The following is a 22,151-nucleotide window of genomic DNA, read 5'->3' on the forward strand; positions in this document are numbered from 1 at the left end:
GGTATACATTTTGAATTCGCTGTCATTCCGAATCCAGCGAGTGCCTGTCAGAATGCTTGACAGATAAGTCAACACACTTGTACTTGTACACTATGATTGAAATCAAACTAAATAAATAATTTATTTTGCTTTCGTGCTCGCTACGCGTTCGTGTTTACTAACACATTCTCAATTTGGTAACCGTGTGAATGTAGTGGTGCCCACCGCTGTTTACGATAGAGATCCAATTTTATGTATTTGGCCTGTTGCTAACACCGAGCCTTTACGAACCTTTTCGAGCCTTTTCGGATCTTTTTTGACAAATATCCGTTACGGTTTTTTTTGATGTAGTCGCCAAGCCCGCGATAAAATCTATGCAATAGCTTAAAAATAGTTCATCAAATGGAAGCCAAAGCTCTGTAAAAAATGTTGGTGTTGCTTTTCCCAGGCTTTGATTAAACGATTTTAGGCATGGTAAGCGTAGCACGCTTCCATAACATCACGGTACCCCAGCGGGTTAGGGGGCTTAAAATATACCCGCGACCGTGATGCCTGTCGTAAGAGGCAACTTAAATACCAAAATTATTCCAGGGGTTGTGTAGCTACAACATCCACAACAACATCACTCCAAGGTGGCAGCCTGGTTCTGGTGTGTTAACCGACAATTGTTAACGTCACCTTAAAGATACCAATGAAACTTTAAATAAAATGAATGAAATGTTAAAATAAAACAGTGGCTGTTGATATTACAACTGCAATATTTCATATATTTCAGCAATGAATTAAAGCTTGGGTGTTGAATCATTTTCGGGATAGTTAACTCGTCACCACTTAATAAGCGTTGTATCCGGTTCACAAAAAACGCTCCAAATTTTTTTTAATATTTCTCTTTTGAAATTTTTTTAATTGAAAATATGTTTTTTCGTATTTTATTATTAATCTTTTATATAAAATTCTCATGTCACAGTGTTTGTGGTTTAACTCCCTCAAAACGGCTCGACTGATTCTCGCTATATTTTGTGAGCATATTGAGTAGGTCTGAGAGTCGGATCTTATCTATTTTTCATATCCCAAAATGGTAATTAAAATTTTTTTTTTTTTTTTTTTGACAAAATTTTTTGGTTTTTTTTTTACGAAACAGCATACAAAAATACAAGCAACCCTGTGAGACTGGGACTGGAACAGGGACTGGGACTGGGAATAAGGGATTGAGAAAAAGAAAGAACAAGAAAGAAGAAAAATGCGGGAAAGAGAAAGAGACTGAGAGGGATACAGATAGACGAAAATAGAGTGATAGGGTTAGACGGAGCGGGGAGGGATAAGGGGAGGGAACTAGATAGAAAATAAGGGGGGGGGGGGAGGGGGAAGAGACGCAGAGAGGAGTGATTAAAAAGCTAAAGGAAAGATCTAAAATGTAAAAACTTCTTAAAAGTTATGCAGCTAGACCAAAGTTAAGGCAGAGCAACGTCTGCCGGGTCTGCTAGTTTTCTTTATGAAATTGCTTTCGAGATGACTGCTGCAACTATAAATTTAAGCCAGACAGTATTTCTTGAGCATTTCAATTGATGCATGCAGAATGCAACTTGTAATAAAATTGGTAAAAAATGTGAATAATAAAAGTGAAAATATTTAAGGACCAAACACGTTCGACTTTTGCGTTGTTTTAGCACTGGCGTCAGTCACTTTGATATAACGCGCGTTGAAAGTTATCCTGGCACAATGAACGCAAGAAAACTCGAATTTTGATTTGTTTACATTGACTAAATTTTAAAAGTAACAAATTTTTTCACATGAGTATGGAAATATTTTCCAAAATAAACAAAATAAAAATCAGAATTAATGGATTTCGCATACAGTTTAAGAGATTGGAATAAGGTATTCACAACGTATGGAAAAACGTATGTTTTTGAACACTTTTTTGCGGTTGCCTTTGGGTTCCCGTTGCGTTGCCTGTGGATTGAGAACATAACCATAAACACGTGTGTGTTCAAAGTCAGCTGTTGACGTAAATGTAAGCGCCAAAGTGACGCAAAAGTCGAATGTGTTTGTTTACATATTTTCAAAACTTTAACTTTTTCTTACAAGAGGAAAATAAAAAAATTTCTTGAGCATTTTCTTACGATGTGGATACCGCGCTTTAATAGGTACTATCGGATCAAAAAAAGCTTTGAACATATTTATCACTTTGAAACAGGGGACCTTTTAAGAAGATATGCACAGCATTATTTTGCTGCGTATAGGTAAGAGGCACCCTGGTACCCTGGAACAACTTGTATATTTGATAACTTTAATCTGAAAATATTATCAAGCTTCGATAAAATACTAAACGCTAATTGAGTATAGTTTTGCTATCAACATGCAATGGTGCTAAAGAAACGGTTCCAATTGCCCCCACTTTCAGTATTTCATAGCTCCGACACATAAGCAGTTTTTCATATATGCAAGCTTATGCATTACGAGTAGATAGCACGTATTTTTATGGAGAACGGTAGAATGACCGACACTGGCGTCATCTGGTATTGAAAAGTAGCCAACTCCCCAATTTTGTTCCAAGCAAATCATAAGAAGAAGAATTTGACATTTGCTTTGGCTAAGGGTGTTGGCACACTTTGCAAGTGAAATTATTTTTCCCACTGGTTGGTAAATTTTCTAACATTTTTCACAATTAAAAACTGCAATATAACAATCGAATACGGCACAAAATATGTTAGCAAGTATTTTTGTTGTTTACAACAGTGATTCGCGAAATTTTGTATGTGAATGAGCGTAATAAACTTCAATTGCTAAGTCTGAAGTTCCTTCATATTTACAAACGCAACATCTTGGTTGATTGTGGCGATGTTATTGGAATGCATAAGCTTGTGTAAACGCATCTATATGAAAAATGTCATTGTGTCACGGCCTTCAGTGCACAACAAAAGTAGCTTTTCCCAACTACATTATTTAGCGCTGCCAGGGCATACCCTGACCTTACCTACTAAACATGCCATCTGAGCGCCAACATACAACAAATATGTACAACTCTGCTCCCCAATAAATTGGGAGAACGTCAAACATGTATGAGCAAAGTATTAAACTGAACACGTTTGAAGCGCCATTGTATGGCATCATGTTGCCAAGTTGTTTAGCCGGGCATTGCCATTCATTGGGGCTCACCAACGATGAACGGCTAACGAATAAAACCAGTTGAGTTGTATACACGTATCTGAATGGTTACGCGTACGTGTTGTGCACGTTACGAAAACGAATGTACAAGAAATGTTTTATAGCAAAAGCAAAGAAAAATAGAAAGAAATCTAATTATTCTTGAAAATGCCAACAACAAGAAACGGGTCATTGAAAACAAGAATTGCAATACAAAACGGAAACACAAAATGTAATAAATAAATCGAGTGTAACGAAAATCACTGCTGCTGCATTTTTAACAAATTAATATTGCCGAAAAAGTGTAATTTTTGTTGGCTACTATTGTTAATAAATGTATATATGCACATACATATGTAACAACAAAAACAACGTGCAATGTGCGAAAATATGGTGTGGAGGGAGAAGTGAAAAATCAAAGTAAAGCGCAAAATAATGAATACATCAGTGCGAAAATGAGCACGAAATGAATATTGTGAGTAGTGAAGCTGAGCAGCAAGTAAATAACAAAAACAAAATTAATAAAAATAAAAAAAATTATAAAGAGATCGAGTTTTGTTAATTTTATTTATTTTACAATTTTTCCCCTCTCGGTTTTCTAAAAAAAAAGTAATAACAAAATAATGCATACAAGCAAAACGTTTAACAGCAGGTAGTTTTGGTTGATTGAATTAGCCATTGCCGCATTCATAGTCAAAGTCACAGCAGCAAACGCACCAGTGAAGGCAAATTGAAAGAAAAGTAATAAACTGTGTGTTTGTGTAATGTGAAATGAAAAGAAAAAATTTATAAATAAAGCCTTTCCGATTGTGTATGAGGAATTGTATAAAAGGCAATAAAAATTTACGAAAATCGTCGCTAAAAATATGCAAAAAATTACTTAAGCGCAAATATAGCTGCCTAATAAGAAAACAAGTGAAGCCAAAGAAAAATTGGGAATTTGTGCAGCAAATTAGACTGACACACACACATGTACCAGTGTATATTAGGGTGGCCTTTTTTTTCCAAAGTGTTCCGATCTTCGATCTCACCCCCCAGAAATATTGAAATACAGCCTCATTACCTTTGACGCTATCGTGTCCAAAACGATCGCAGTTGGTCCGTTTGTAGCACGATTAGCGATACGACAGGCAAAACGATATCACTCGACTCTTACGTTATCTCGGCATTCTCTATGGCGAGCAGCTGCAGTGAAAGCGAAAACGTAGAGTCCGAAAGAAAGGACGAAAACAAATTTGACAAGTGCTTTCGTGCAGTTAACGAATAAAAGGCCTGGCAAAGTTGACATAGTCATAAAAATATTTTTACTTATCCATATCAATTTGCATCTGTTATTGGTGCCTTAACCTAAAAATCGTAAAATTTTCATAAAAATGATGAAACAATAAGTGTCTTAGTCAAAACGTATCCAAAACAATAAAGAAATATATAAAAAATTAATAAATTTAATAAATAGGTTATGGATATGGCGAAAAACCAAAAACCAATTGGTTAGCTATGGTATTGTTATGGCTAGGGCGTTATGGTTTGCCACCATTGACTAATTACATAGATTTCCATAAGGTTGGTTGGATCAGCTGTTTTATATAGATATGGATACGTCAACTTTGCCAGGGCTTTAGCGTCAACGTATCCTTCACCAAACAGAATTGTAGGTACATATGTGCAAAAAGCTTGAAATCGTATAAAGGATGAATTTTTACATTTCTTTGGTCCACCCTTATTCATTCAATGTGGACGGAATTGGTTATCACTTGTTATTAATAGCCTCTACAGGGGTTGGATTCACTAACTGTGAGTTTTAAAGTGTACACTGGAAATTGTGTAAACTTAAAAATTCTGATCCTGCAAAGCAAAACTGTGAACAAGAAAATTCACTGATATAAACTTCGTTAGCAAGTGTACACCTTTTTAAACGGTTTTATTTAGCTTGACTTGACAGGCAGGCCACACGCCCGCATGCACGGCCGTTGTGAACGAATTTTGTAATTGAAACTTAAGTAACTTCCCGATAAGCTACAAGCTTGAAATTTGGAATATAGTTCAGAACCCGATGACAACGCAATAATAAGAAAAAATTACCGCTAGGTGGCGCAAGGATCGAGATATTCAAAAAAATGGTATTTGGCTCATATTTGGAACACATAATACATACAAGAATAAAGAGTGACCTATGAAAAAAATCGGCGCTAGGTGGCACAAGGATCGAGATATTTACAAAAATCGTATTTGTGGTCCGATTTGGCTGATATTTGGAACACATAATACATATAAGAATAGAAAGCGACCTATGAAAAAAATCACCGCTAGGTGGCGCAAGGATCGAGATATTCAAAAAAATCGTATTTGTGGTCCGATTTGGTCCATATTTGGAAAACATAATACATACATGAATAGAAAGCGACCTATGATGTCCGATTTGGCTCATATTTGGAACAAATATTACATACAGTCCTGTAGAAGTGACATCAAAATATTTTGGAGTTGGATGAGGGACAAACATACGTAGCGCAGAGTCGAGTAAAGTCTTTGGAAGGATTATATATTGAGGAATTGGATTGTAATAATGAGTCACTAAATGAACTAAATAGAATGAGAAATAATAGGCAATTAAATAAAGACAAAAACTTGAAAATAAAATAATTAAAAAAAATTTTTAAGTTAAGCGGTTTTATTGAAAACAATACTTACATGAAGTATTAATAAAACTAAAAGCTGGAAAATAATTAGGTAGGTCCTAGGTACTAGTCATCACACTTCTCATCAATCTGGGGCGTTGATCAGACAATTTAATAAAAGCGTTGGACGCGTCAAATTTCTATTGATAGTCATATATAAGACCAACTGAACCTTAATCAGGTTATGCTACGCCTCACATTTTTAGAAATTTCACCGGCCCAACGCTTTTATTTAATTGTCTGATCAACGCCCTAGATTGACAAGGAGTGTGATGACTAGTACCTAGGACCTGCCTAATTATTTTTTCTTAGTATTATTAATACTTCATGTAAGTATTGTTTTCAATAAAAACGTTTAACTAAATTTTTTTTAAATTATTTTATTTGATATTCAAAACTCACACGCAATGTTGCAGAATGTCCTTTTTGTTTTCATGACGTTTGTGGAAAAATATTTTCTCACTGCGATGACATTTTACATTAAGCAAAACAGTGTGCAAGGTATTAACAGAATCGCATGGAAATTTAAAGTGTTAATTTTTTGTTGAGTTTTCAATTAGTGTACATTTTTCAGCTTTTCACAGTTAGAGAATTTCACCCCAGATTTTGCTTTCAAACACATTTAAAATTATAAAAGGTCAAATAATCAAAAACTTATGAAATAGAAGAGATGCCAAGATTTCAACTTTTGATTCTGAAGTCTTAGGCATTTTTCGAGTAAAGCTCATTCAACTTGACTTCAACGACGTGCAAGTTTCAAAACGCTGTCGACTTCTATTTATTTTTGAAAATTTTTATCGTGACGGGTGCTTGTCGTTTTCTTCTATACATTTGTATTGTATTCTAGTATGTAGCTCTGTTATTAATTGACCGATTTATAAGAATTTAGTCATTTTGAAGAAGCAAGACACTAAAGATATAAAAAATTGCTTTGGCAAGGAGTAAACGTTTTTAGGATAAAAGAATATGAACACTTGAAATGTTTAAAATTCATCCTTTATCAGGACTTCAAGTTCTTTGCGCAGCCTCTAAATTTTTATAGATTGGCATCAGACTTTGTATATATTCGTTTATGCTATATTAGCTTCTTTCTAGATCGAAAATCCAAACACCTTTTTTTCTCCACACAACGAAGGGCCACCCTAGTGTACATATGTACATACATCCATACATATTGCGACGGACAAAATAATGAGATGTTGCTTGCAGCAAGAACTCACTCGCTGTTTGACTTGCTGACTGACTCAATGACTTCACGCATACCCATGCAGTTATTGTTAGATATGTGCGAGGGTAGTTCTGAAAGTTTCCGGAAAGTAATATTACGACATTGATACCTACTCAGTACTTTTAAATTCAGTTTAACTAAGCTCTAAATCGGATCCAAAGTCGACGCTGATAAAAACCGATAAGGCTGCTAATCACAGTTGCCGCTTTGGTCCATTTCGCACTGCCAAACCCCGTTTAGTCCGCTGATCCCTTTGATTAAATGTTGATGCTTTTTAGGCAGTAACCACGGTCTTGGAACTTGTCTTAGTTTTGCTCTGAATTAATAATGCACAACACTGCCCACAAAATTTACTTTATTGACCAATCGATTTTCATGAATCTACATACAATTTTTCATTAACTTCAAGGGATTTCTTAAAACTTTTGCTTGCAAAGTGTTGCAGAGATTCAAAAGAATTACTCAATCAATTAAATATAGGAGAACAATGGAATTCAGTTAGCAGATAATTTAGGCAAGGAGGCATTAAAAAGAAAAGTGTTGAATCTCAGGACAAACAAATCTTCGTTAATTGTTGATGAAACAACGGACTTTTCCAAAAAAAAAAATCCTATTTTCGAAACAAGTCGTATATAGGTTTTGTGTAAAATAGCTCCCGACTAGGTCCCATGAATTCCAGAAACTAGAATAATACCGTTGTTTACTCATTTCTGGTATCGATTATTGTTCTTGTTGTTATTGTAGCTGAGCTTCACTCCATCCAATAGGTGCGAATACTCACAAATTGTCGTCAATATCCTCTAATGGGAGTCCAAGGAAACTTGCAGTTTCAACAAGGGTGGACCAGATATAAACGGGTATTAAAAGCGTTGAGTCGGGGTGACGCGCGGTCTCCCTGGAGAGGTTGCTTTCCTTTACTGCGCGTTTAGGGTATTTCACTTTAGGAACGGGGTTTGCATATGTGCGTCAAAAAAAAAAAAGACACTACCAATGTATGCATTAATAAGATTTGCAATAAAAATTTCGTTTTCAAAAAGTTTTATAATTTTCTTCAAAATTGAATTTCAAAGAAAATTTAGTTCTTAAAATATAATACTTGTCAATGAACACGACCAAATTTTTACATACAGAGATGCCTAAGTGCCATTTTTGTCATCTTCAGTTGGTCACTAATGCTAAGTTTTCATTAGGTTAAAACGAACATTTTAAAATCAAAATTATCATGCCGTTGGGCAATTGTCATGTTCAATTTGTCATGGTGAAATGGCCCTAAGTGATCTTCGCGCCTCAGCTAAGTACAAGGAAAAAGTGTAAAAAAATATCACCTATTTGGCTAGTTTTCATGTATTCACAATAGATTTTTCCAATTTCTTCTACAAAATATACACAATTATCCATTTAACCGGGGGGTTGGTCACCCTGTATTGGTGAAAACGAATATATCAAATGAAGCTTTTGATGGATTGCTATTTTCCGAATAAAATCTAACTTAACTCGAGTTGGTGAAAATGGCGCTTAATGTACGATCTACTGCAAACAGCTGTCATCGCTGACTTGATACGAACTTTGGCCTACTGACCAACCATGAAGAACAGTTAACAAGTAATTGGTTGCTGGTGTAGCCTTTCTTTAATGTTTACCGGCAAATTTTAGGAATACCCATGTGTACATATGTACATATGTATTTGTCCATACGTATGACTTTGGCTAACCGCTTGAGTAACGTGTGCTGTTTACTTGTTTTGTTGTAGGTTCTGTTAAACTTTGGCAAAAGCTAAAGCGTTTTTTTGTTGTCGTTGCTGTTGCTGATGCTGATGCTCTTTACGTGAGATTCAAGATTCACACACAACTGCTAAGTATTGTCTGTCAATATTGGTTGTGTTGGCAAGTTTGTTGCTGTCACTATACATTAAATAAGCACTAAAAATATCGTATACATCTTATTTTTATACCCAGCTGAGCAGAGCTCACAGAGTATATTAACTTTGTTCGCATAACGGTAATCCGTAACGGCATAAACTAATCGAGATAGATATAGACTTCTATATATCAAAATGATCTGGGTGAAAAAATAAATTCATTTAGCCATGTCCGTCCGTCTGTCCGTGCGTCTGTAAACACGATAACTTGAGTAAAGTTTAAGGTATCTTGATGAAATTTGGTATGTAGGTTCCTGGGCGCTCATCTCAGATCGCTATCTAAAATGAACGAATCGGAAATTTCGAAAAACCGAAAAAGTGCGATAATTCATTACGAAAGACGGATAAAGCCATGAAACTAGGTAGGTGCTTTGACCTTATGACGAAAAATAGAAAATTAGAAAAATTTTGGACAATGGGCGTGGCACCGCTCACTTTTAAAAGAAGGTAATTTAAAAGTTTTGCAAGCTGTAATTTGGCAGTCGTTGAATATATCATGATGAAATTTGGTAGGCACGTTACTCCTATTACTATATGTGTGCTAAATAAAAATTAGCGAAATCGGATGACGAACATGCCCACTTTTAAAAAAAATTTTTTTTTTAAGTCAAATTTTAACAAAAAATTTAATATATTTACAGTATAAAAGTAAATTATGTCAACATTCGACTCCAGTAATGATATGGTGCAACGAAACACAAAGATAAAAGAAAATTTCAAAATGGGCGTAACTTCGCCCTTTTTCATTTAATTCGTCTAGAATACTTTTAATGCCGTAAGTCGAACAAACATTTACCAATCCTTCTGAAATTTGGTAGGGACATAGATTCCATGACGGTAACTGTTTTCTGTGAAAATGGCCGAAATATACACACCCTAGGTTCATTTTGCTAAATGGTGATTTTCCCTTATTTTGTCTCCAAAGCTCTCAGCTGAGTATGTAATGTTCGGTTACACCCGAACTTGGCTTTCCTTACTTGTTTTATAACCATTCAATATGGAATTTTATAATAAACTTTGTTGAGATTTTATAATCAGTGTTGCTGCAATGAAATATACTCTAGGTACGTACATATGTATGCATGTATATAAATTTTGTCATGACAACGAAGCCACGACAAAAGCGCAGCATTGACAATAAGAATAGATACATACATAATAAATAAAAGCAGCTTATGAAAGAATTCTAAAGTTATCTTAACGAAGACCGTTGTAAATTGATTTTGTGCCTTAATCACTGTTACGTGCAAGATACGAAACTATACTACCATGTACCGTTCAAAAGTCAACTAAAGGCATTTTGTCGATGTGGCATAACAGACTTCGGATCTGAAAAAGTGCCATCAAGAAAGTTTCTACAAAAAAAAAAAAACAAACAATTTGTGAAGCCTTTTGTGACTAAAATTGAAAAAAAAAGTTTGAAATTGAACCAGTAAGGAAGCCTAAGTTCGGGTGAAAACGAACATTATATACCCAGCGTGTGCTCTCATATATATATTAAGGTTACATGTTATATAAACAATGTCGTTGTCATATCTCTCCAAATTTGGTAGCTTTTTGTTCGACTTTAATTTATTCCAAGTTGTATGAAAAGCATAATTAAAACGAGCACTGTTAGAAATTAAAAATTTAAAATTTTTTTTTCGCTATTGCTCTTACCCTGAGCATGAATCGAGCATTGACACTGAGTTTTGCATAACAATGTCTAACAGAGCGAATAGAATACAATTTTTTTTGTTTCTCTCCCTCCACTACAAATAGCATTTCGTTTTGAGTTTCTATTCTGCTATTTACTCCGCTCTAAAACACAACGAAGCTCGTAGCAGAGCACAAGAAATGCTTTCACTTTTTTATGCTACGGCTCTGCTCTATGCTCTGTTCTTGTTAAGAGCCGGAGCAGTAGCAGAGCATATTTGTCGTTTTTACTGCTTCTCTGGAGAAGTTTAAACCGATGAATGGTTCAAATTTCGGCTCAAATATCTAACTGCGTATAAAAAGCATCGCTAGCTTCCAACCAATTCACCTTCACAAGAAAGAGTTTTTGTTATAAAAATAATCTTTATATCAATTTTCGTTACGTTAAATTGATTTTTGTTCTGTGGTAATTTAAAGAGATTTTCTAAAAAAAGGGAAACGGCCACGTACTTTACTGTACCATACCACTACTCAGGTGAGATTTGAGAAAAATTTAGTTATATTATACTGCGAAAGTGTTGTGTTTTTGTTACCATTTGACTTTGAACATTTTTTTTTAAAGTGAGTGTGGTCACCAAGCCGATTTTGTTAGTTTGACCAAAAAGTATATACATACATATCTGCAAGGATAAACTCCATGCCAAATATAAATGTGATATCTTCAATGGCTTTTGATTTACGGCTTGTAAAACTTTAAAATTTTTCTTCTTTTTGATGTGGGCGCATTTCCCAAAATTTTATCAATTTTTCGCCATAAAGTCAACCCACATGTCAAGTTTCATCAGTTAATCGGCCTTTGATATGAAAACATTTTGTCCATTTTTCGAAATTTAGGTATCGATATCGATTTTTAAAGCGATCGTGGTTTGTTTCATGCCAAATTTCAATATAATATTCCCACCGGCTTTTCATTTATGAATTAGAAAACTTAAAAATTGTTGGCTTCTAAATATTGGCATGGACGTCTTACCATTTTCAAAAATTTTACCATATAGAGGTGATTGCCAAAGCGCTCACCTGACTTGTTATGCTTAAGGCCCGGTTTTTCAGAACAAGTTCAACTCAGATTTTCAGTTAAACTATGCTTAAACATATTCTGCATTGTTTAAGTCTACTTTAAATGAAGTTTAAGCTGAGTTTAAGCCGTCGGTCTGACAGGTTTAAACTCTTGTTAGCCTATCAGTTGTTTGCATACGTTTGCAATGGCGTCGAATATACCCAACAATCATCTCGGCCTGAGTACAATTAGAGCTTATGTTGATAACAAGCATACTTCTAAAATCTCAGGAGTTGTTTCGAAACAGTGGCTCAATTTGAGAACTATAGCATTCTCAGCAAAAGTGGGATTCTTTATAAAGCAAAAAATGCTGTAACTTAAGTTGAAAAAAAGATAAGAAAGTGTGGTTTCTTTAATAGAAATGTAATATTCCAATACTAAAACACTTTCACGAAAATAAAATAAGATATTAAAAATGTATTTCTAAATTATGATAATATAATAACACTTCCTTACTGCTACTAACCAGGTGTTTTTTCCCACAATAAACAACTGCTGGCTTTGGTGGTTCCACCTTGGAGAAGATTTCCTCAACTCGATATCCGGTGTAAGATATCGACTGGTGAAATGTGTTCGATATTAATTTGAGAAGTATACATTTCTCATAAGCTCTGAAAGGTTAGGTAATAATTTGAGAATGACTTTGAAAATCAAATCGAGAACTATACGTTTTACAAAATTTCGCAAAGGTTGGATAGTGATTGGAGAATTATGTTGGATTTGGATATCAATTTGAGAAATATGAGGTTTAAGAATTATTAAAAAACGATGTTGGATATAAACTTCTGAACTAGATACTACATATATTTATCTAATCGTGGAGAAATATATTTTCCATGTTTATTGGGTAAACAAAACCCAGCTGTTGCTGTATCGACAAATTATATTGATAATAAAAAAAAAACAATGTTGCCGTACAAAAAAGTCTTCCCCAAAGGCGTTTCTAAACTTTGTCTGACAGTTCTTTAGTTTCACTGGAGTTTAAATTTGACTGGATTTTAAGCAAACTTAGTTTAAGCTTAGGTTATATTGAACTGGCCGGTCCATGAGGACCTCACATAGACTGAATGAGTCCGTAGTGTTATAACGACCAAACTGAAAAACCCTGTCATAAACCCGGACCAATGTTATAAAATAATTCCGTCCTCTTGGCAAATACTAGAAGCTTAAGCCGCTTGCTGCTTCTAGATCTAGTTTAACCTTAGTTTAACCAAATACTGAAAAATCAGGGCTGAGTTAGTTCTTTTTGGCGAGACTTCATTTAAAGAGAAAGACACGTTTGCAATGTCGTTAATGTTTTTGTTTTTATTAAGTAATGCACAATTTATTTTATATATATTTTCTGGGCGCCTCATAAAGTGCACAGCTTTTAAAAAGCAATAAAACAAAAAAACATAAGAAGAAGCATTACTAAAATGCACAAACTCTCAACCTGTGGAGTAGCTTGAAACAGCACAGCTGGGCAAAAAATAATATTGGAATGATAATAAAGATAAGGGTTCGCACCATAAAGAAAAAAAGTAAATAATAAAATATAACTTAAACTAGTAAGGAAGGCTACGTTCGGGTGTAACCGAACATTACATACTCAGTTGAGAGCTATGGAGACAAAGTAAGGGAAAATCACCAGGTAGAAAAATGAACCTAAGGTAACCTTGGAATGTGCCTGTATGACATGTGTATCAAATGGAAGGTATTAAAGAGTATTTTAAGAAGGCCATAGTTCTATAAGTGGACGCCATTTAGGGATATCGCCATAAAGGTAGACCAGGGCTGACTCTAGAATTTGTTTGTACGATATGGGTATCAAATGAGAGGTGTTAATGAGTATTTTAAAAGGGAGTGGGCCTTAGTTCTCTAGGTGGACGCCTTTTCGAGATATCGCCATAAAGGTGGACCAGGGCTGACTCTAGAATTTGTTTGTACGATATGGGTATCAAATGAAAGGTGTTAATGAGTATTTTAAAAGGGAGTATGCCTTAGTTCTATGGGTGGAAGCCTTTTCCAGATATCGTCATAAAGGTGGACCAGGGGTGACTCTAGAATTTGTTTGTATGATATGGGTATCAAATTAAAGGTATTAATGAGGGTTTTAAAAGGGAGTGGTGGTAGTTGTATATGTGAAGGCGTTTTCGAGATATCGACCAAAATGTGGACCAGGGTGACCCAGACCATTATCTGTCGGGTACCGCTCATTTATTTATATATGTAATACCACGAACAGTATTCCTGCCAAGATTCCAAGGGCTTTTGATTTCGCCCTGCAGAACTTTTTCATTTGCTTCTACTTAATATGGTAGGTGTGACACCCATTTTACAAAGTTTTTTCTAAATTTATATTTTGCGTCAATAAACCAATCCAATTATCATGTTTCATCCCTTTTTTCGTATTTGGTACGGAATTATGACATTTTTTTCATTTTTCGAAGATCTCGATATCGAAAAAGTGGGCGTGGTCATAGTCGGATTTCGGCCATTTTGTTATACCAATACAAAGTGAGTTCAGATAAGTACGTGACTGAGTTTAGTAAATATATATATCGATTTTTGCTCAAGTTATCGTATTAAAGGCCGAGCGGAAGAACAGACGGCCGACTGTGTATAAAAACTGGGCGTGGCTTCTACCGATTTCGCCCTTTTTGAAAGAAAACAGTTATCGTCCTAGAATCAAAGCCCCAACCAAATTTCACGAGGATTGGTAAATTTTTGCTTGACTTATGGCATTAAAAGTATCCTAGACAAATTAAATGAAATAGGGCGGAGCCACGCCCATTTTGAAATTTTCTTTTATTTTTGTATTTTGTTGCACCATATCATTACTGGAGTTGAATGTTGACATAATTTACTTATATACTGTAAAGATATTAAATTTTTTGTTAAAATTTTACTTAAAAAATTTTTTTTTTTAAAAGTGGGCGTGGTCCTTCTCCGATTTTACTAATTTTTATTAAGCGTACATATAGTAATAGGAGTAACGTTCCTGCCAAATTTCATCATGATATCTTCAACGACTGCCAAATTACAGCGTTCAAAACTTCTAAATTACCTTCTTTTAAAAGTGGGCCGTGCCACGCCCATTGTCCAAAATTTTACTACTTTTCTATTCCGCGTCATAAGTTTAACTCACCTACCAAGTTTCATCGCTTTATCCGTCTTTGGTAATGAATTATCGCACTTTTTCGATTTTTCGAAATTTTCGATATCGAAAAAGTGGGCGTGGTTGTAGTCCGATATCGTTCATTTTAAATAACGATCTGAGATAAGTGCCCAGGAACCTACATACCAAATTTCATCAAGATACCTCAAAATTTACTCAAGTTATCGTGCTAACGGACGGACAATCAATCAAATTTTTTTTCGATACTGATGATGTTGATATATGGAAATCTATATCTATATTGATATTTATACCTGTACAAACAACCGTTATCCAATCAAAGTTAATACACTCTGTGAGCTCTGCTCAACTGAGTATAAAAATAACAGTAAAAACAGGAAAAAAGAATTTAAAGCAATGAAAGATAAAAATAAATGTGCTCATACAGAATTTAAACAAAACAAAATATGTACGTAATTTAAAAGAGGCATAATCGTTTTAAACCTTTTTTCATATTCAGGTGTAGGTAATAGCGAAAGGTAAATATGAATAAAACGGTGAGAAGGTAGTAAAATACACTAACTAAAATTTATATCCAAATTGGCCTCTCTTGCTTTATAGCGCTGTTGAGCGAAAAGGTTACGATATAGTAGCTTAACTAAAAAAAAGTTTTATTCAAATAAATAGCGAAATAAACAAAATTTATTTTTTCTGTTGTTGCTGTGTCTTTCATAAATACGCTGAATACGGCAATTTATCTTAAATTCGCAAATGTTTAAACACCAACAACAACCATGCATATAATATACAAAAGTATTTTCTGCTTTTGCTTTTATTTGCATTTAATGACCTTTCTGCTTTAAGCTAATTAAACGCACTTTACGCCTACTTACACATCGTGAAAAATTGCTGAAGCATTAATTATGTATGAAGATAGCATTAAGGTGTTTGGCTCGGTTTCTTTGCGCCAGTTTTTTTCACGAATTTTGAGACGGGTCTGTTTAACTCTTGATTCTTTTGTACCGTTGGTTCTGGGTTTTCATCTGCTTTTGTGAAATAATTGAATAATAACAGAAGGTAAGGTTGAACTGGCTGGTCCGTTAGGATCTCACAAACACTGAAAAAAAGTTTGTTTAACAACATAACTGAAAAACCGTGTCAAAAAGCAGGATATTTGTTATTAAATAATTTCGTTTTCTTGGCAAATACCAGAAGATTTCTAGGGCCTGTGCTACTTGTTGGTTTTAGACCTGATAGCTGGAGTATTAGCCCGGCAAGCGCAGTGCACGAGCACAAAATGTGCTCGATCGTTTGCTCCTTTAATCCGCGCTTTCTACATCTGCTATCTCTGGCTGGGCCTTACTAAGGGCATGTGACGCCAGAAGGCAATGTCAGAATACATGTCATGTGCCTATAGTCCTTTTTTTAATAATAAGAATAACTTTGTTTGTCTAAGTTTGTAAGACCTACACATGATCTTCGACACCTTAGAGCACCCTTACGGTCTCTTAATCTCACCCAATCTGATTTTGACATTTACGAAGCAAGCTTCGAGGGTATGCCTCTCCCTATCCTGATTATTTACAGAGATATTTTTGCACTTTGAGATGTTGTGCCTGTAAGTTTTTGACATAGGTTCTCTTTTGTGTGGCATTCCACAAACAAGGACCCTGTAGTAATACCCAAATGGTGATAAACCCCACGTACACCCCAGCATTCTTTTACATGCATAAACTGCCGTCAAGACCTACTACACTCTATCCTACACGTTCCAATTTCCAAGAAACCATACTGTCTAGAATGATTCCTAGATACATTTTGTGCAAGGTTTCTACTGCAGGGTTATCCCTTCTGGCTTAGGTCTAGTACAGTGTGCGACCTTGTACCTCTTAGTAAACAAGACCATATCTGTCTTCTCCGCGTGGGCGGTTAACCCGATATTAGATGTCCAGATATTGTATAGGGTACAAGAAAACATACGGAATGTTCAAATTTTATGGAAATAAATAAGAAATAAAAATGTGTTTATATATTTTTAGTGAAACTCTTTAAGAAAATTAATCAAGTTAGATTTGGTTGAACTGGCCAGTCAACAAATGTGTCATATAGGCCGAATGTCCCCATGGTGTCGCAGAACTAAATAAAAAAAAAAATCCCGAAATTTGAAAAAATTCAAATCACGCAATTAGCTGAGAGAAAGGAATATATGAAAAAAAACACAGTTTTGGAAGGCAGTATAAATTGAGTTGGCATATAGTGCCCTATTTTATATACATACATATGTCTATATGTATATGCACATATATAGACATTTATAGTATGCTTCAATTATAAATATATCCCACTTTGCATTTATTACGAAGCTTTTGTTATGACCTACTGTTACTTGTTAAAACAGCTGTCAAATCCATATATCAAGAATACTGCATACATTGAGTAGTCAAGATCAGTGTATGACATATGCCGGTACACTCATACGTATGAATAAATGAAATACAAAAGTATTTCTTAATAACAGCAAACCATACACGGTTAAAAGTTCGAGCCGAACATTTTAACCATTAATCGGTTTAAGCAATTTTTCAAACTTTTTTGAAATAAACTGGAAATCTCTTAACTAACTACGGTTTTTAATTCTCAAAACCAAAAAGGTTTAAAGAAAAGTAGAAATTTATACAAATTTCGGGCTTTGAAACAAAACCAAAAAGATTTAAACATCTAGAAGAAGAAAGTTGTATCAACTTCTGGTTTTAAATCCGAGTCCAAAAAGTTTAAAAAATTCAGAAGTACAAATTTTTCATTTATTTATTTATTCAGCCTACAGGTTAACCTAACAGACTATTGCTAGTTTAACACAGTAAATAAATTTAATTTACACGTAGATATAGTGACATTAAAATTATATAATACTTCTGGATTTGAAACAAAACCAAAAATATTCAAAAATTTAGAAAAACAAACTTCCACACTGTTCTGGTTTTAAAATAAAGTTCGAAAGTTTAAACTTACTGCTATGTGTGTAGAGCATACCGCACGTCGGTTCGAAAGCAGGCCACTGTCCGCTAAATTTTTTTTGTTTTTTAGCTGCAAGTATGGGCTTGACTGGCTTAATATTGAAACTTTGTAGTTGTTGAGTTTTGAATTCAAAATCTTCAATACTCATACTTCTTGTTGGTTTAAAAGCAGAAGCCTATATCTACTCAGCCATATAAATGCCCCACTGCACACTTTGTAAATTTTCTCTTAGTATTATCTTAATATTCCTTTTATACACAATAAATTGTGTGGAGTATTTTGAGGCGCGTTCAACAGAACTGGGAACATTGGATTTTTAGAAGTGCGCTATTACCAATGCTTCCACTGTTCTAATATATCAATATAATTCATATGTATTTAATTTGCGATACAGGTCCATTTACTTGCATATTGGGATGGTAACATTTAGAACACGTTACCATCATCAATCATCGTTATATCAAAGGTTTCACCGAGACTGCAACCACGGATAACTCTGTGAAACTGCAGTTGCTTAAACCACAAGACTATTTAAGGTTTTTCAGTTTTTCCTACTAAATAAAAATAAAAATTGAATATTTATAATATTATAATTGAATATTCAGTTATCATAAACCGGTTTTAAATTCATGAATTCTTAAATTTTTTATGTTAACTTCAATATTTTTCTCAAATAAATCTTATTCTTGCTTAGGCAGAGAAACTAGATTCAAGTCGAGCGTGAGATAACATCGATGTGTTCAGAACAAATCTCGACCAAGATAAGTAACTCTAATAATAGTCCTTCTTACACTTTGTAAATCAGGTGGACCTGTGCTGAATCGGTGATAAATCAGAACTCCCGAAGTTAAGAAATGAGATGGTTTATTTTAAAAAGTTCCTAAATGTTATCCTCATTATCGGTCAGTAATCGACAGGCTTTGTTAACTGCTTCTCTTGACTTTGATCTTTTATTGATGCCTTTCGGCAGATCGTTTATTCCGTCCTCGGTTTCGGCGAGAGCAGCGATTCTTCTGTATGCATATGGTATGATTGATTATATCAAAAACTTCCTATATGTCATGCGTACCGAATACGTCCAATCAGTAAACCAAGCAATAGCTGCACAAATAATTTGTAGGCTAGATGAACTGATCGTGATATTTTCTTCATTGTCACATAACGAGCCATAGCTGCGAACAACATTTGACTAACTAAAAGAAAATTTCAAAATTTGGTTTATCAGCATATGTCGAATATGAAAAGTAGACAATTTTGTAGGTCATATCTTAATGGCGTTTATGACACGATATGTTGTTAAAATGTAAATATAATAGCTGCGTTTTTTTACATCTATATACATATACACTTAAACTTTATATGAACTGCTAAGCGTTAAACTTTATCTACACTTCAGAAATTGCTGCGCAGAAAATAAGTACTCCTAAATTTCAATACGCATTATACAAAGATGCAACTGAAATATGTGTTTATGTTTCAACTCTGCAGTAATTCTATGTATCACCTCTAAAAATGGTGTGTGTCCACTATTCACCGCAACCGATTCTGCTAAACGTGTGTGTCTCCGTTTTCGGTACAACCTGTTCTGTAGCTAGTTATTTAACCACTGCCGCTAGATGGGTGTCCTAAACATTATCTAAGTGAGGATAAGCGTTTTTTTTTACACACAAATGTAGATGTGTATACGTGTAAAAAAACACGGCTAATATTACTAACGGCGATGCTGGAAAACTTTATTTCAAATATACGCCGCTCCTTACTTTTGTTAAAATAAACAAACACTTGACATATAAAAGGTCAAGGTACTGTTGTACTCGACAAGGTCTATGTACATCAAAAGTATTTCAGTTCGGCTAAATGTGCGTAAGTTGAGTCAAATTTGACCGTCTATCAATAGAATAACGTCTATTAGGACTACATAATTAAAAACGGGTTTGGCAGGTGCTTTATTCTTTATAATAGATAAATCAAAAATTAACTACATTATTCATGTAACAGCAGCAGAAACGACAACAGTAACGTGTATAAACCAAAACAAGTAAGGAAGGCTAAGTTAGGGTGTAACCAAACATTACATACTCAGCTGAGAGCTTTGGATACAAAATAAGGGGAAATCACCATGTAGGAAAATGAACCTAGGGTAACCCTGGAATGTTTTTGAATGACATGGGTATCAAATGGAAGGTATTAAAGAGTATTTTAACAGGGAGTGGGCCATAGTTCTAGGGGTGGACACCATCTCGGGATATCGCCATAAAGGGGGACCAGGGGTGACTCTAGAATGTGTGTTGTACGATATGGGAATCAAATGAAAGATGTTAAAGAGTATTTTAAAAGAGAGTGGGCCTTAGTTCTATAGGTGGACGCTTTTTCGAGATATGCCATAAAGGTGGACCAGGGGTGACTCTAGAATGGTTTTGCACGATATGGGTATCAAATTAAAGGTGTTAATGAGTATTTTAAAAGGGAGTGGGCCTTAGTTCTATAGGTGGACGTCTTTTCGAGATATCGCCGTAAAGTGTGGATCAGGGGTGACTCTAGGATGTGTTTGTACGATATGGGTATCAAATTAAAGGTATTAATGAGGATTTTAAAAGGGGGTGGCCCTTAGTTGTATATGTGAAGGTGTTTTCGAGATATCGAACAAAATGTGGACCAGGGTGACCCAGAACATCATCTGTCGGGTACCGCCCATTTATTTATATATGTAATACCACGAACAGTATTCCTGCCAAGATTCCAAGGGCTTTTGATTTCGCCCAGCAGAACTTTTTCATTTTCTTCTACTTAATATGGTAGGTGTCACACCCATTTTACAAAGTTGTTTCTAAAGTTATATTTTGCGTCAATAAACCAATCCAATTACCATGTTTCATCCCTTTTTTCATACTGTAACGAATTTACTTGCAAATCCTCTTATTTGCAATCCTCTGCTAAGTTCGAATCACTAAACTGTTGAATAAATAACACCAATATTGAATGATGGAAAATGGCCTTTATTAAAGTACTTCACAATAACACTCAGACTGTGCAACGAATAGCTTGTTTAATAACCACACTGATTGATAGCTCAATGAAACTCTACTATTCAAAATAATACTGCTATTGCTCGCTAGATATCGTCTTACTCGAAACTGCGTGACAACTCAAATCAAATTGAATTACATTTTACTCGCTTGTGCCGCTTTTATAGTTTACGCTGCATACATCTAGGCTCTTCTATTTCCAGAACTTACCAACTATTTCGAGTGTTTATAGTTCTCATATAGTTTCTACTTGTTTACAATTTTCTACTTTTCAGCGTCTCTCAGATGTATGTGAGTTTGTAGTTTACAGTCTCTCGCACACACATAGGCGTATAAGTAAATGCATCTGTGTGTGACATCTCTCGGCTGCCTTATATATGTGTATATATGATTTGATTATTGACGTGAACATCGCTTAGCATCGCCTTAGTGATGGTATAGCTTAGGGATGCTAATATCCGTGACACTGCCCTCCACCTAAGTCTGATCGTCCCGATCAGACAAATCTCTCGATCTAAACGCTGCTAGCATCGCCAAATGTACCACTCTTCTACTCCGTGGTTTCTCAATGCTTTGTATGCGGTAGATGGTATCACTGATCTTCTTCACAACCTTGTACGGGCCTTCCAAGTACCAAATCTCCCGCCAAGAAACCTTTCGAATTATTTTCCTTGTCGTACCTGTGTTTCATCTTACTACTCATTATCCTGGATCGTTCCCTCGCACTCTGTTGCTTGACCAATGAAGAACTACTTCGCAGAGCTTGCGCTGGACGGATTTCTTTTGCATAATCAGTATCGTTCCGACGCTTCACAACAGTAGGCTTGAAACCACCCTTGCATTCTTTCTTCGTTTCAGTACGTCCGTTAGGGCTTTTCAATGCCAGTATTTCTCTCACAGGTACCTTCGGTTTTGATTTGTTTGGCCCATTTGTTCCATCAACCTTTACCTTTGAATTTCGTGGCCTTCGTCGAGTCTTCTCCACCAGTACCCGATTACTGCTGAACCCTTTTTGCAAACTAAAGTTAAGTGGCACATCTTGGTTCTCATAACACATCACCCTTCTCTGCATATCGATCTTGATGTCATGGTCAACCAAGAAATCCACTCCCAATATAACTTCATCAACAATCTCTGCCACAAGAAATTTGTGTAGAACCATGACCTTCCCAATCAATACTTCACATATCACTTCTCCCTGAACTTGGTTATACTCGCCAGTGACCGTACGCAACTTTGCTCCAGGTAACGGTTTTACTCTCCTGTTGACCAAGTCAGATCGGATCAAGGAATGAGATGCGCCCGTATCTACA

The 22,151-nt window shown here is 35.1% G+C and overlaps 1 protein-coding gene across 12 annotated transcripts in view; it reads left to right on the plus strand.

Annotated features, from left to right (window-relative positions):
* Positions 1-3,170: 3,170 nt before the first annotated feature.
* Positions 3,171-22,151, plus strand: part of osp (outspread) — a 418,306-nt gene continuing 399,325 nt past the window's right edge. For 4 of the 12 annotated variants that reach the window (XM_067765574.1, XM_067765584.1, XM_067765576.1 and 1 more), the window contains exon 1: positions 3,171-3,864. The gene's annotated coding sequence lies outside the window, so the exon portion shown is untranslated. The remainder of the gene's footprint in view (positions 3,865-22,151) is intronic. The other 8 variants (XM_067765578.1, XM_067765580.1, XM_067765583.1 and 5 more) reach the window with 4 other exon arrangements.

Source organism: Eurosta solidaginis, chromosome 2, assembly GCF_040869045.1.
Source record: "Eurosta solidaginis isolate ZX-2024a chromosome 2, ASM4086904v1, whole genome shotgun sequence".
In the NCBI taxonomy this organism is placed as follows: Eukaryota; Metazoa; Arthropoda; class Insecta; order Diptera; family Tephritidae; genus Eurosta; species Eurosta solidaginis.